The sequence below is a fragment of the Pristis pectinata genome, chromosome 37 (assembly GCF_009764475.1).
Source record: "Pristis pectinata isolate sPriPec2 chromosome 37, sPriPec2.1.pri, whole genome shotgun sequence".
In the NCBI taxonomy this organism is placed as follows: Eukaryota; Metazoa; Chordata; class Chondrichthyes; order Rhinopristiformes; family Pristidae; genus Pristis; species Pristis pectinata.
Genome location: NC_067440.1, coordinates 6,867,878 through 6,882,242, shown reverse-complemented (window position 1 = coordinate 6,882,242; position 14,365 = coordinate 6,867,878). Strand labels below are relative to the sequence as shown.

Genomic DNA, 14,365 nt, shown 5'->3' with positions numbered 1-14,365 from the left:
CTCCCACAAATGCATCAAAATGATTGCATTGAGGTGCGAGGGAGATTGAGGGGTGACCTTAAGGAGGTGTATAAGATCACGAGGGGCATCGATAGGGAAATGCGCACAGTCTTTTCCCCTGGGTTGTGGAAACAAGAACTGGAAGGTACAGGATTAAACGGAGAAGTTTATTCATTTATAAAGTTAAAGGAAGCTGCGCCCAACGTGGGGCTCGAACCCACGACCCTGAGATTAAGAGTCTCATGCTCTACCGACTGAGCTAGCCGGGCTGTTGGGGTAGGAGACACTTCCTGGCTGCTTGTCCCAGTCACACTCGGTGTGGGCAGGAAAGGGTTAACTCCGGGCACAGTGCGGAGCCCAGACAGAAGTGTGTGATCTGAAAATGACTGGGAAATAACAATCAAACCAACAGGACACGCTCTCTCTCCCCCCTCTCCCTCCATCTCTCCCCCCCCCCTCTCTCTCTCCCTCCCTCCTTTTTCTCTCACGCTCCCTCCCTCTCTCTCTCCCCCCACTCTCTCTCTCTCTCTCTCTCTCTCTCTCTCTCTCACACACACACACACACACACACACACACACACACACACACACACACACACACACACAGAATACAGACCTAGTGCCCGGCTGAAGGAACCAGGACGTGTCTCCCCCTCACAGCCCGGCTAGCTCAGTCGGTAGAGCATGAGACTCTTAATCTCAGGGTCGTGGGTTCGAGCCCCACGTTGGGCGTAGCTTTCTTTAACTTCCCTCTGTAGGGACGTGATGTGATGTCCCCACACTGCATCGTGCGGGTCAGTAACTCACTGTGGGCCCGGAGGCTGCTCTCAACACACAAACATTCAGACACATCTGTTCACAATCCTACCTTCAGTCACACACTGAGAAACGTACATATCCTTTCACACAGTCTCTGCATCAGTCACACACAGAGTCACTTGCACACACACACCTCCACGGACTCTGCCTCCCTTCCAAACACACACAACCTCAATGATTCACACACACGGAATCTCCCACCAACACACGGAGACAATTCCAATCACAAAGAATCTCTTTCTCTTCCCTCTGACACAAGCTCCCACAAATGCGTCAAAATGATTGCACTGAGGTGTGACGGAGACTGAGGGGTGACCTTATGGAGGTGTATAAAATCATGAGGGGCATCGATAGGGTGAATGCGCACAGTCTTTTCCCCTGGGTTGTGGAAACAAGAACTGGAAGGCACAGGATTAAACTGAGAGGTCAGTCGACGTCGATGGACAGTCAATGGACAGTCGATGTTTGGGGTGGAGACCCTTCATCAAAACATAGAAGAACTACAGCACAATTCAGGCCCTTCAGCCCACAAAGCTGTGCCGAACGTGTCCCTACCCTGGAAATTACTAGGCTTACCCACAGCCCTCTATTTTTCTAAGCTCCATGTACCTATCCAAAAGTCTCTTAGAAGACCCTATCGTATCCGCCTCCACCACGGTTGCCAGCAGCCCATTCCACGCACTCACCACTCTCTGAGTAAAAAACTTACCCCTGACATCTCCTCTATACCTACTCCCCTGCACCTTAAACCTATGTCCTCTTGTGACCACCATTTCAGCCCTAGGGAAAAGCCTCTGACTATCTACCTGATCAATACCTCTCATCATCTGATACACTTCTATCAGGTCCCCCCTCATCCTCCGTCTCTCCAAGGAGAAAAGGCCGAGTTCTCTCAACCTGCTTTCATAAGGCATGCTCCGCATTCCAGGCAGCATCCTTGTATTTCTCCTCTGCACCCTTTCTATGGCTTCCGCATCTTTCCTGTAGTGAGGTGACCAGAACTGAGTACTCCAAGTGGGACCTGACCAGGGACCTATACAGCTGCAACAATACCTCTCGGCTCCAAAATTCAATTCTCCAATTGATGAAGGACAATACACCATATGCCATCTTAACCACAGAGTCAACCTGCACAGCCACTTTGAGCATGTCATGGACTCGGACCCCAAGATCCCTCTGATCCTCCACACTGCCAAGAGTCCTACCATTAAGACTATATTCTGCCATCATATTTGACCTACCAAAATGAACCACTTCACACCTATCTGGGTTGAACTTCATCTGCCACTTCTCAGCCCAACTTTGCATCCTATCAATGTCCCTCTGTAACCTCTGACAGCCCTCCAAACTATCCTCAACACCTCCAACCTTTGTGTCATACGCAAACTTACTAACCCACCCCTCCACTTCCTCATCCAGGTCGTTTATGAAAATTACAAAGAGCAAGGGTCCCAGTACAGATCCCTGAGGTACACCACTGGTCACCGACCTCCACGCAGAATACGACCCTTCAACAGCCACTCTTTGCCTTCTGTGGGCCAGCCAGTTCTGGATCCACACTGCAATGCATCTGGAGGGGAGGGGAAGGGCTGGAGCGAGAGAGGCCGGGAGGGTTTGTCCAGGAGAGCAGGAGGCTGAAGTGTGAAGTTTCTACATTTATAAAGTTAAAGAAAGCTGCGCCCAACGTGGGGCTCGAACCCACGACCCTGAGATTAAGAGTCTCATGCTCTACCGACTGAGCTAGCCGGGCTGTGAGGGGAGTCACTTCCTGGCTCCTTGTATTGGTATTGGTTTATTATTGTCACTTGTACCGAGATACAGTGAAAAACTTGTCTTGCAAACCAATCGTACAGGTCAATTCATTACACAGTGCAGTTACATTGAGTTAGTACAGAGTGCATTGAGGTAGTACAGGTAAAAACAATAACAGTACAGAGTAAACTATCACAGCTACAGAGAAAGTGCAGTGCAATTAAGTAGATTGTGAGGTCAGAGTCCATCTCATCGTGTAAGGGAACAGTTCAATAGTCGTATTACCGTGGGGTAGAAGCTGTCCTTGAGCCTGGTGGTACGTGCCCTGGTGGAGACCGAATGACCCGGGTGGGTGGGGTCTTTGATTATGCTGGCTGCTTCACCAAGACAACGAGAGGTAAAGACAGAGTCCACGGAGGGGAGGCTGGTGTCCGTGATGCGCTGGGCTGTGTCCACAACTCTCTGCAGTTTTTGTGGTCCTGCGCAGAGCAGTTGCCGTACCAAGCCGTGATGCATCCAAATAGGATGCTTTCTGTGGTGCATCGATAAAAGTTGGTGAGTGTCATAGGGACATGCCGAATTTCTTTAGCCTCCTGAGGAAGTAGAGGCGCTGGTGAGCTTTCTTGGTCCCACTCACACTCAGTGGGCAGGAAAGGGTTAACTCCGGGCACAGTGCGGAGCCCAGATACTCGTGTGTGATGTGAAAATGACTGGGAAATAACAATCAAACCAACAGGACACGGTCTCCCTCCCTCTCTCCCTGCTCTCTCTCTCCCTCCACCTCTCTCTCTCTCTCTCTCTCTCTCTCACACACACACACACACACACACACACACACACACACACACACACACACACACACACACACACACACACACACACACACACACACACACACACACACAGAGAACAGGCCAGGTGGCCGTTTCAAGGAACCAGGAGGTATCTCCCCTCACAGCCCGGCTAGCTCAGTCGGTAGAGCATGAGACTCTTAATCTCAGGGTCGTGGGTTCGAGCCCCACGTTGGGCGCCTCTTTCTTTAACTTCCCTCTGCAGGGATGTGATGTGATGTCCCCACACTGCATCGTGCGGACCAGTAACTCACTGTGGGTCCCGGAGGCTGCTCTCAACACACAGAAACATTCAGACACATCTGTTCACAATCCTACCTTCAGTCACACACTGACAAACGTACACATCCTTTCACACAGTCTGTGCATCAGTCACACACAGTCACTTGTATACACACACACACACACACCTCCACTGACTCTGCCTCCCTTCCAAACACACACAACCTCAATGATTCACTCACACTGAACCTCCCACCAACACACGGAGACAATTCCAATCACAAAGAATCTCTTTCTCTTCCCTCTGACACAAACTCCCACAAAAGCATCAAAATGATTGCACTGAGGTGTGACGGAGACTGAGGGGTGACCTTATGGAGGTGTATAAAATCACGAGGGGCATCGATAGGGTGAATGCGCACAGTCTTTTCCCCAGGGTTGGGGATACAAGAACTAGAGGGCACAGGATTAAACGGAGAAGCTTATACATTTATAAAGTTAAAGAAAGCAGCGCCCAACGTGGGGCTCGAACCCACGACCCTGAGATTAAGAGTCTCATGCTCTACCGACTGAGCTAGCCGGGCTGTGAGGGTAAGGTACTTCCTGGCTCCTTGTCCCAATCACACTCGGTGTGGGCAGGAAAGGGTTAATTCCGGGCACAGTGCGGAGCCCAGCCACACGTGTGTGATGTGGAAGTGAGTGGGAAATCACAGTCAGACCAACAGAACAACATTTGCCCCTTTCAATCTCTCACATTTAGTTCCCAGTATTTCCCCAGTCGCGCTGTCTCCGGCTGTGTGTGTGTGTGTGTGTGTGTGTGTGTGTGTGTGTGTGTGTGTGTGTGTGTGTGTTTGTATGCGTGTTTATCTGTATTTGTGTATGAATGTGTGAATCTGTGTATGCGTCTGTCTGTCTATGTGTATATGTGTGTTTGTGTCTGTGTATCTCTGTGTGTGTATGTGTGTGTGTGTTTATGTGTATATGTGCGTGTTTGTATCTGTGTGTGTGAGAGAGAGCATCCTTGTGGTTTTAATTTTCGATACGTAACTGTACGAGATTGTGTCAGAGAGAGTCTTCGTGATAGGAATTGTCTGTGTGTCATACTGCAAGGTTGCGTGTGTGTGAATCATTGTGTTTGTGGCTGTGTGTGTGTGTGTGTGTGTGTGTGTGTGTGTGGAGTTTGCACCTTCTCCCTGTGACCGCGTGGGTTTCCCCCGGGTGCTCCGGTTCCCTCCCACATCCCAACGACGTGCGGGGTCGGCGGGTTAATCGGCCGCTGTAAATTGCCCCCCTAGTGTGTGGGTGAGGGGGTAGAATCTGGGGGGAGGGGTAGTTGATGGGAACATGGGGAGAATGAAATGAGATCGGTGTAAATGGGTGGTCGATGTCTGGCCTGTTTCTGTGGTGTATCTCCCTCCTGTTTGTGGTTCCCTCATCATTTTATATACCGAGTTACGTCCTGTAACTCTGTCCCCTCGTTCGAGACTCTCCCACTGGTGGAAACGTCTCCATGTGGACCCAGTCACGTCCCCTCGGGATCTGAGACACTTCAATAAGATTCGCCCCTCATTGCCCTAAACTCCAAAGAATACAGACCCAACTTCTTCTCTTATGCTCGTAGCCTTCGACCTGCCACCAATGTCAGTATATCCCTTCTTTAAATAAGGGAACCGACGCTGTGCACAGTACTCCAGGTGTGGCCTCACCAACACCCTGTACAACCGTGTCAAAACCTCCCCATTTCTAAACTCCAGCTCCCTTGTGACCTGCCATTTGCCTTCTTCACATCTTGCTGCACCTGCCTGCTAATTTTGTGAGGTCCTGGCACCTCGATCTCTCTCCACTTCACTCACCTGCATTTTTTTCCTCTACTTTTACTGCATTAATGAAATAAATGGAACAACCAGAAACGGCGGTGTGGGATTCTTTCACCCCCTGCTGACATTGAATGGAATGGCAGCCTGTGGTGGGTGGTCTGATCCACATTCTGTAGACTCGATTTGGAGTTCTGGAGCGTTACAATACATTGAGCACAGGAGACACAAGAGAGACTGAAGATGCTGAAATCTGGAGCAACACCCACAGAGTGCTGGAGGAACTCAGCAGGTCAGGCAGCATCCGTGGAGGGAAATGGGCAGTCAATGTTTCAGGTCGAGACCCTTCATCTGGACTGGATATTTTGATACAGGAAGCAATATACACCTTTAGAACATAGAACTCTACAACACAGTACAGGCCCTTCGGCCCACAATGTTGTGCCGACATTTTATCCTGCTCTAAAATCTATCTAACCCTTCCCTCCCACATAGCCCCCTATTTTTCTATCATTCATGTGTCTAAGAGTCTCTTAAATGTCTCTAATGTACCTGCCCCCACAACCTCTGCCGGCAGTGCGTTCCACGCACCCACCACTCTCTGTGTGAAAAAAAACTTACCCCTGACATCCCCCTTATACCTTCCTCCAGTCACCTTAAAATTATGTCCCCTCGTGTTAGTCATTGTTGCCCTGGGAAAAAGTTTCTGATCTATGCCTCTTATCACCTTGTACACCTCTATCAAGTTACCTTTCATCCTCCGCTCCAGAGAGAAAAGCTCTAGCTCGCTCAACCTATCCTTGGCTATGGGTGGATCGCACAGTGGTGCAGCGGGTCGAGCTGCTTCCTCCCAGCTTCAGAGACCCAGGTTCGATTCCGATCTCCGGCGCTGTGTGTGTGTGTGTGTGTGTGTGGGGGGGGGGGGGGGGGGGGCAGGTTTGCATGTTCTCCCTGTGACCACATGTTTCTTCCGGGTGCTCCGGTTCCCTCCCACATCCCAACGACGTGCGGGGTCAGTGGGTTAATTGGCTGCTGTAACTTGCCCCCCTGGTGTGTGGGTGAGGGGGTAGAATCTGGGGGGGGGGGTTCGATGGGAATGGGGGGAGAATAAAAGACAGTGATTCATGTCGGATGAGTGTACATGGGTGGTTGCTTGTCAGTATAGACTTGGTGGGCTGAAGGGCCTGTTTCTGTGCTGAATGTCGGCGATAAATGTACACATTAAAATTCAGGATCCACAGGGCCTTGTTTTAACTCTTACTGTGCCAGGTGCAAGAGCGACCATGGACACACAGCAGACGGCAGACACTGGAATCTGGAGCAACACACAATCTGCTGGAGGAGCTCAGCGGGTCGGGCAGCATCTGTGGAGGGAGATGCATAGTCGACACTTCGGGTTGAGGTACTCGAAACGTCGACTGCCCATTTCCCTCCACAGATGCTGCCCGACCCGCTGAGTTCCTCCAGCAGCTCGTTTTTGGCAGGAGTGACCACGATGACACTTGTCAACCACTCGTTGGGTCAGCGCACCGTCCGAGTGAACTGTGGTGGGTGAGTGGATTCAAAATCAGATCCCACCTCTCATTCTCCTGAACGTAAATTTACAATCGGCTTCTTGTATTTTCGGTTCACCCTGGCCCTCAGGGTCTTCAATGTGGACTTAACCTTTTTGGTTCTTGCGCACTGGTGCTGATGTTGTGAAGTCATTCAGTCAAGGGGTGTGGGCTTCACAGGCTGAGCCAGCAGTTATTGCCCTTGAGAAGGTGGTGGTGAGCTGCCTTCTTGAACTGCTGCAGTCCTTGAGGTGCGGGTACACCCACAATGGTGTGTGTGTGGGGAGGGGGGGGGGGAAATTCCAGGACTTTGACCCAGTGACGGTGAAGGGACGGCAATATATTTCCAAGTCGGGACGGTGTGTGGCTCGGAGGGCAACTCCCAGGGGGTCCCTTGTCCTTCTAGCTGGTAGACGTGGTGGGTTTGGAAGGTGCTGTCCAAGGAGTCCTGGTGAGTTGCTGCAGGACTGCTACACACTGCTGCTACTGTGTGTCGGTGGTGGAGTGAGTGAACGGTTCTGGATGGGGTGCCTGTCGAGCGGGCTGCTGCGTTCTGGCTGGTGTCGAGCTTCTTGAGTGTTGTTGAAGCTTCACTCACCCAGGCAAGTGGAGAGTGCTCCCTCACACTCCTGACTTGAGCCTTGCAGATGGTGGACAGGGTTTGGGGAGTGAGGAGGTGAGTTTGTCTACTATAACCATGTATATTGATTACTCTGTGAGCTTCAATGTGAACATTGAATTTCATTGCACCTTGGTGTATGTGACTATAAACTAATCTAATCTAACTGGGGATAAAGTCACAAGGCAAGTTAACACAGGTAAAGTAATCTGGCAGATGAACAGTCAGAATGCACAGTGATTGTAACCTCTGGAGACGTTGTGGCTCTCTCTGAGGAAACAGATGAAAGATACCATCCTGCATCATTGGCTCCTTCCTGGACTGCATCGGTCCAGTAAAACTCCGGTAATTCGTCATGTTTGGGACTTTGGTTATGCCGGGCCAGCAGATTTTCCCAACTATCGGATGTTATTTTACAAGTACACTGGCACACTTCCAATTCATTAAAAGAATATTTGATACGCGGTCACATTTCGGTGAACCCGCTGAGTTTCAAGGGAGCGCAAGGAAATAGAACCAGGTTTAAGGAAGAGCGTCTAACAGAAGCAGGTGAGTTGAAAAGGAGCCTGGAACCGGGGCTCCGGTGAATGAAACCTGCAAACATCACCCGGTGAGCCCGATGTGGAACCATCGGGAATTTCGAGTGGATTATCAGGGTTTTACTGTAATTTCCCTGAAGCTTATTTAAAATACTCAGCAACACACAAAGGAGCTGGAGGAGCTCAGCGGGTCAGGCAGCATCTGTGGAGGGGAATGGACAGTCGACATTTCGGGTCGGGACCCTTCATGTCGACTGTCTGTTCTCCTCCACGGAGGCTGCCTGACCCGCTGAGTTCCTCCAGCCCCTTTGTGAGTTACTCCAGATTTCTAGCATCTGTAGTCTCTCTTGTGTCCCCACTGAAGTATTCAGCAGGTCAGGCTGGGAGGAGAAACGAGAGATTAGTTCGAAGACCCTCCCCACACACGCTGCCTGACCTGCTGAGTATTTTCAGCATTTTCCGCTTCCTTCCTGCTGGTGTGGCAACTACTTTGATGCTTAATGGGATGATCGTTCAGGTGAAGTGTCTCCGACCTGGAAATTTAGCTCAGCTTCTCTCTCCACAGATGCTGCCTGACCTGCTGAGTGTTTCCAGCACTCTCTGTTTTTATCTCAGATTTCCGGCATCTGCAGTTGTGTTGCAGTTTATTTGGTCGTCTTTGTACTGACCAGCGGGTGGTGGTGTTGCTTTCATTGAAAGGTGGAGCCAGGGTTGGGCGGCAAGGTTTGATACAGAACTCCTGGCGTTGTTTCCTCTTGTACGACATTGCTTACTTTAATACCTCTTCTCATGCAGGAAATTAGTTGGTGAGTCAAACTGATGTGTTTTATTAAACACTTACAGACTGAGTGAGACATCTCCCTTCAGAATGCCAATAATTTTACCTTTTAGACTGTACCTTAATGCACTGTGTAATGAATTGACCTGTACGATCAGTACACAAGACAAGTTTTTCACTGTACCTTGGTACAAGTGATTACAAAGCAATTCCAATACCACTTGGCAGAGTGGTGCAGCGGGTAGAGCCACTGTCTCACAGATCCAGAGTCCCAGGTTCGATCCCGACCTCTGGGGCTGTGCGTGTGTGTGTGTGGAGTTTGCACCTTCTCCCTGTGACAGCGTGGGTTCCCCCCGGGTGCTCCGGTTCCCTCCCACATCCCAACGACGTGCGGGGTCGGTGGGCTAATCGGCCGCTGTAAATTGCACCCCATAGTCTGTGGGTGAGGGGTAGAATCTGGAGGGAGTTGATGAGAATGTGGGGAGAATAAAATGGGATTGGGTAAGAATTTTACACAATTTTACACTATTCTTACACACACTAAGAACAGTGTAAACTTGCCTGGCTGGTGGTCAGCACAGACTCAGTGACCGTTTTGCCGATGTATCTCTCTATGACTCCACCACACCATGTTGGTTTTTCCCCATTGCCACTCTCGCTGTCTCATGATACACACCCATGTGTCTCAGGCATGTAGTAACTGCCCGTAACAAAGTGCTTTAATAAACAAAAGGATAGAGGGAGAGCCCTCTCTGTGTCTTCCATCACACGGGCAAGCAGATTCTGCCCAGCTCTATGCAGAGGGGAAAAAGTGGCATGCCATAATCCGTAGAAGGGTACACAACCGACGTTCTACAATCCTGGTTGGCTTCAGTGCAACACTGCACAGATGACAGATATGGATTGTGAGTCCAAGCAGCCCCAGATGTCAAGGGATACTCAGGACTGGACAAAGAAATAAAGGGAACCACAGGCTGAAAAGGGAACCACTTCAGTCCATGCAGAGGACGGAAAACAGAGAAGTCCTTCAGGAGTATAGGAAGTGTAGAGGCTGGTTTCTAACCACAATTTCAGTTTGCGGGCTGTGGGTTTGCGAGGAGGGTGTGGCGAAAGGTGCAAGGGTCCTTGTCACGGTTCATCCCCAGCAGTTGTGTGACAGAGGATTCTCTGATCTACGGGCTGTTCCCAGGGACACTCACACAGACGGACATCAACCGCTGCTGGAAGGTCATCAACTCGGTGAAAGACGCCCTTTGGCCTGCCCGAAACTTGTTGGTCTCCCAGAACTGGGAGATGTCCGTAGGGGAATGCTACCGACTGACACATTCCAGGCTGCAGGAGTACGTGCTGAGGGACGCACTGAAGCTGGTGCAGCCAACGCAAGGGCTCGGTGGGGAAGAATGACAGTTTAGGGTTCTTCTGCCACTGGAGAGGGAGGTGCGGGGTCAGGTGAGAAAGCCCCTTAAAGATTGTAAATACGGGATTGGGGTAGCCCCCCAGGGAGCCACACAAGTGGCATCGGTGCTTTTTTTTATATATAAAGGTAACACAATTTCAGTAGGACTGATGAAACATTGTTGACCTGAAACATTAACTAAGGATCCTCACCACCCGGAACATGCCCTCTTCTCGCTACCACCATCAGGGAGGAGGTACAGGAGCCTGAAGACTCACACCCAATGATTCAAGAACAGCTTCTTCCCCTCAGTCATCAGATCCTGAACGGTCTGTGAACCCATGAACACCACCTCATTATTCCTTATTTTTAATTTAGTTTGTAATTTGTAGTAATTTTATGTCTTGCACTGTACTGCTGCTGCAAAACAACAAATTCCATGACCTCTAAGTCAGTGATAATAAACCTGATTCCGATTAACTCAGGTTTTCACTCGCTCTTGATGGAGCCCAATTTGCGGTGTGTCCAGTGTCTTCTGTTTCAGTAGCCCCCTTTTACTGTTAATGCATCGGATAGAATGCATTGCTTTGGCTGCCAGTTTCGTCACCCACACCCCCTCTATAGGGTGGGATTCTCATCTTCATTAGCTGGGGGTATGGAATATGAAAGTGGGGAGGTTAAGCTTGCAGTTTAATAAAACGCATTGGTTAGGCCACAACTGGAATACTGCATGCATTTCCATTTGCTACACTATATGGAAGTGTGGGATTGCATTGGAGAGGGTGCAGAGGAGATTCACCAGGATCAAGGAACAATCTGCTGGAGGAACTCAGTGGGTTGAGCAGCATCTGTTGGGGGGGGGGACGGTGGGCAGGAACTGTCGATGTTTCTGGTCGAAACCCTGAATCGGTGTTAGTTTCTTCAGGACTTTAATTCCCTTCTCCCCCACGGATGCTGCTCGACCTGCTGAGTACATCCAGCTGATGGTTTGTTGCTCCAGGTTTCAGCGTCTGCAGTCTCCTGTGTCTCCAGATTCACCAGGAGGCCGACTTCTCCCAGCTCAGAGCTCTTTATCCAGTGTTCTTGGAACCTGCACGCAACATCGCTTAGAGGTGGCAGAATCCGCGGCTGAATTTGGAAAAGGTTTGGAGGTATTTAAGTGGCAGATAGCCAAAGGTAAGAGTCAACATGCTCTTGGCATTGTCTATCTTTACATCAGACTCATCCTTTGAAACATTTGAACCTCTTCACAAGCTTTAAGTTACTAGAATCCACAAGACTGCTGAAGATGGTTTTCAAGGTTTGTGATAGGCAGGATTACAATAACCACACCCACTTGCTCAGTACTCTCACAGCACCAAACACTCCTCAGCATAACTTCCTTCTGTAGGTGGATGGAATATAACACCATCCCAAGGAGTACATCTGGATTTTCTATTGGAGTAGTGATGGGAGATTCTAACCTCTTGGTCAACTGGCATTTACATTGGTTCATGATCATATTCAGAGTTTTGGGGAAGAAAAAACAGGTTCATTTCCTCCGTCCTTCCTTGGGAAGAGAGTTCTTCGATCTCCCTCTCAAACCCTTAACCAAAATTGGAATTTCCTTCCTCCTCTCTCTCCACCACTGCTGCATCGATCTGCAGGCTTGTGGTCTGTAGTTGTCTCGAAGGGAACCATGAGCGTCTGCTTCACGGGGACAGAGGGTAACAAGGGACCCTCACCACCCGGGACACGCCTTCTTCTCATTACTACCATTGAGGAGGAGGTACAGACCCACACTCAACGATTCAGGTTCTTCCCCTCCACCATCAGATTTCTGAATGGTCCATGAACACTACTTTGTTATTCCTTCCCCACACCCCCCAGCGCACTATTGTAACGTAGTAATTTCATGTCTTTGCACAGTACTGCTGCTGCCAAACAAATTTCATGATATACAAGTTAGTGATAATAAATCTGATTTGGAGTGTATAATCCGAAACTATGTCAGCAGTGCCCGAGGTTTAAAGAACTTGGGTCAGCTACATAAATGAGGAAGTACCTTTCTGCAGTTGGCAGCTTCCTCTTTGCAAGTCATGTTAAACTATAGAATCTGCATTAGGCCTTTGGTGTATGGAAGCAAGGTCCTCCTGATCTAGGCACATTTCATAGATGTGGGGATCCCATTCCTCAATCAGTGTCACAATGTTGCCCAGGAGTACGAGTTTCAAATCAGTCACCATCCTGACTTCCGACTGCGGTGGGGCAGCCTGAATAAGATGCCCAAGGACATTGTGTTCCCAATCTTGTTTATGGATTGTTGGAATTCCTAATCGCTCATCTGGAAGGCGTGTATGTGTTGGTTTGACGTTAGACTAGAATAGCAAAGCAGATACGGCAGTAATTGGCTGGAATGAGGCAGCTATCGCGACAAAGGTGATGGTACATGAGACGGGAGAGTGGCACAGCAGATGGAGGCCACCGCCTCACAGATGCAGAGACCTGGGTTCGATCCTGACCTCTAGCGTGGAATTTCCTGGGCTGTTCCAGTTTCCTCCCACACCCCGGAGTTGTGGACTGCGCAGTTATTCGGTTGCTGTACTTTGGCCCCTAGCACGTGGGTGAGTGGTAGAATGTTGTGGGGTGGGGCGGGGAAGGGCGTTGATGGAATAGGATCAGTGGTTGAAGGTCGGTGAAGCTCCGAGACAGGAATTTAGCAGCTGATTTTGACAATTCTACCTTGGGCTGTCTTTGAGCATCAAGGGGAGCAGCCCTGAGTTTCAATTATAATATTTAATGCAGAATTTTGCTTCTCAAAGCACACACAGGAGGGAATCACACTCAACAGCAACATAGATTTTTGTCATTGATACTGTTGAAAGTATCTTGACTAGTTGCATCACGGTCTGGGATGGCAATTTGAATGCACAGGAACGTAAGAAGCTGCAGAGAGTAGTGGACTCAGTCCAATACATCACGGGCACATCCCTCCCCACCATCGGGAGTATCTACAGGAGGCGCTGCCTCAAGAAGGCAACATCCGTCATCAAAGATCCCCACCATCTGGGCCGTGCCATCTTCTCGCAGCTCCCATCGGGCAGGAGGTACAGAAGCCTGAAGTCCCACACCACCAGGTTCAGGAACAGCTACTTCCCTTCAACCATTCGGTTCTTGAACCAACCTGCACAACCCCAATCACTAGTTTAGCAACACTAATGATCACTTCAATCATTTGGCCTTAGACTATTTTTTCATTCTAATTGTGTCCTTTCTTGTAAAAAATGTGGATAATTGATGTTTGTTTTTCTTCTGAATGCTGTGTATCTGATGCTCTGTGCCTGTGATACTGCTGCAAGTAAGATTTTCATTGCACCTGTGCACACATGGACTCATGCATATGACAATCAACTCGACTTTGACCCTGTAAACCACAGTGGTTCAGTAGATTGCTTACCCAGAGTGGAATGTTGGCCACAAGAGCTCCATTACTGCAGACTTATTGTCTGCTTTACTTCCACTAAGAATCGTAATTTCTAGCATTTGCATCAGAAGCTGCCATTCCTTGGGAACATCCTGTTCACAGTACTTTTAATAGTGAAGCATTTCATGTTTGTGGCTTTCAGTGCAACTGCAAGCTCTGCTGGTAAAGGTGGTCTTAAGCTAATGGCAATCATGAGCCTACATGCAGTTTTCTTGCTCCCCTGATGTTCTTCCACCAACATGGCTGCTCTAAGGTTATGAGGAGTCTCAAGCTGCAGCCAGGATGGTCTTTAACATTCATTGACATGCAGTCTAGAAGGACAAGTTGTGGGCTTCTTGGAGTAAGGCACAGTGCCAGAAATAACAGAGGAGCAATGGAGCAGGACTTATCCTAGCCAAATAATGGCCCAGTGTACACAGTCTGCGATTGTTGCTATCGGTGATTTTAACAAAGCCATCATAAATGAGCCCTATTCTTCTACCTGATGCCTCGAACATTTTTGGTCTCTCCAAAGTAAGTCCAAGTTGTAATATCGCTGTAGCAAGATCAGAAGCAAAAG

The 14,365-nt window shown here is 49.3% G+C and overlaps 5 non-coding genes across 5 annotated transcripts; 2 read left to right on the top strand and 3 right to left on the bottom strand.

Moving 5' to 3' along the window:
* Positions 1-196: 196 nt before the first annotated feature.
* On the bottom strand, positions 197-269 carry trnak-cuu (transfer RNA lysine (anticodon CUU)). Its single transcript has one exon. It is a non-coding gene; the product is annotated as a tRNA-Lys (tRNA).
* Positions 270-659: 390 nt separating this feature from the next.
* Positions 660-732, top strand: trnak-cuu (transfer RNA lysine (anticodon CUU)). The gene has a single exon. It is a non-coding gene; the product is annotated as a tRNA-Lys (tRNA).
* A 1,764-nt stretch (positions 733-2,496) lies between these two features.
* Positions 2,497-2,569, bottom strand: trnak-cuu (transfer RNA lysine (anticodon CUU)). The gene has a single exon. It is a non-coding gene; the product is annotated as a tRNA-Lys (tRNA).
* Positions 2,570-3,528: 959 nt separating this feature from the next.
* Positions 3,529-3,601, top strand: trnak-cuu (transfer RNA lysine (anticodon CUU)). Its single transcript has one exon. It is a non-coding gene; the product is annotated as a tRNA-Lys (tRNA).
* Positions 3,602-4,155: 554 nt separating this feature from the next.
* trnak-cuu (transfer RNA lysine (anticodon CUU)) lies at positions 4,156-4,228 on the bottom strand. The gene has a single exon. It is a non-coding gene; the product is annotated as a tRNA-Lys (tRNA).
* Between the last annotated feature and the right edge of the window lie 10,137 nt (positions 4,229-14,365).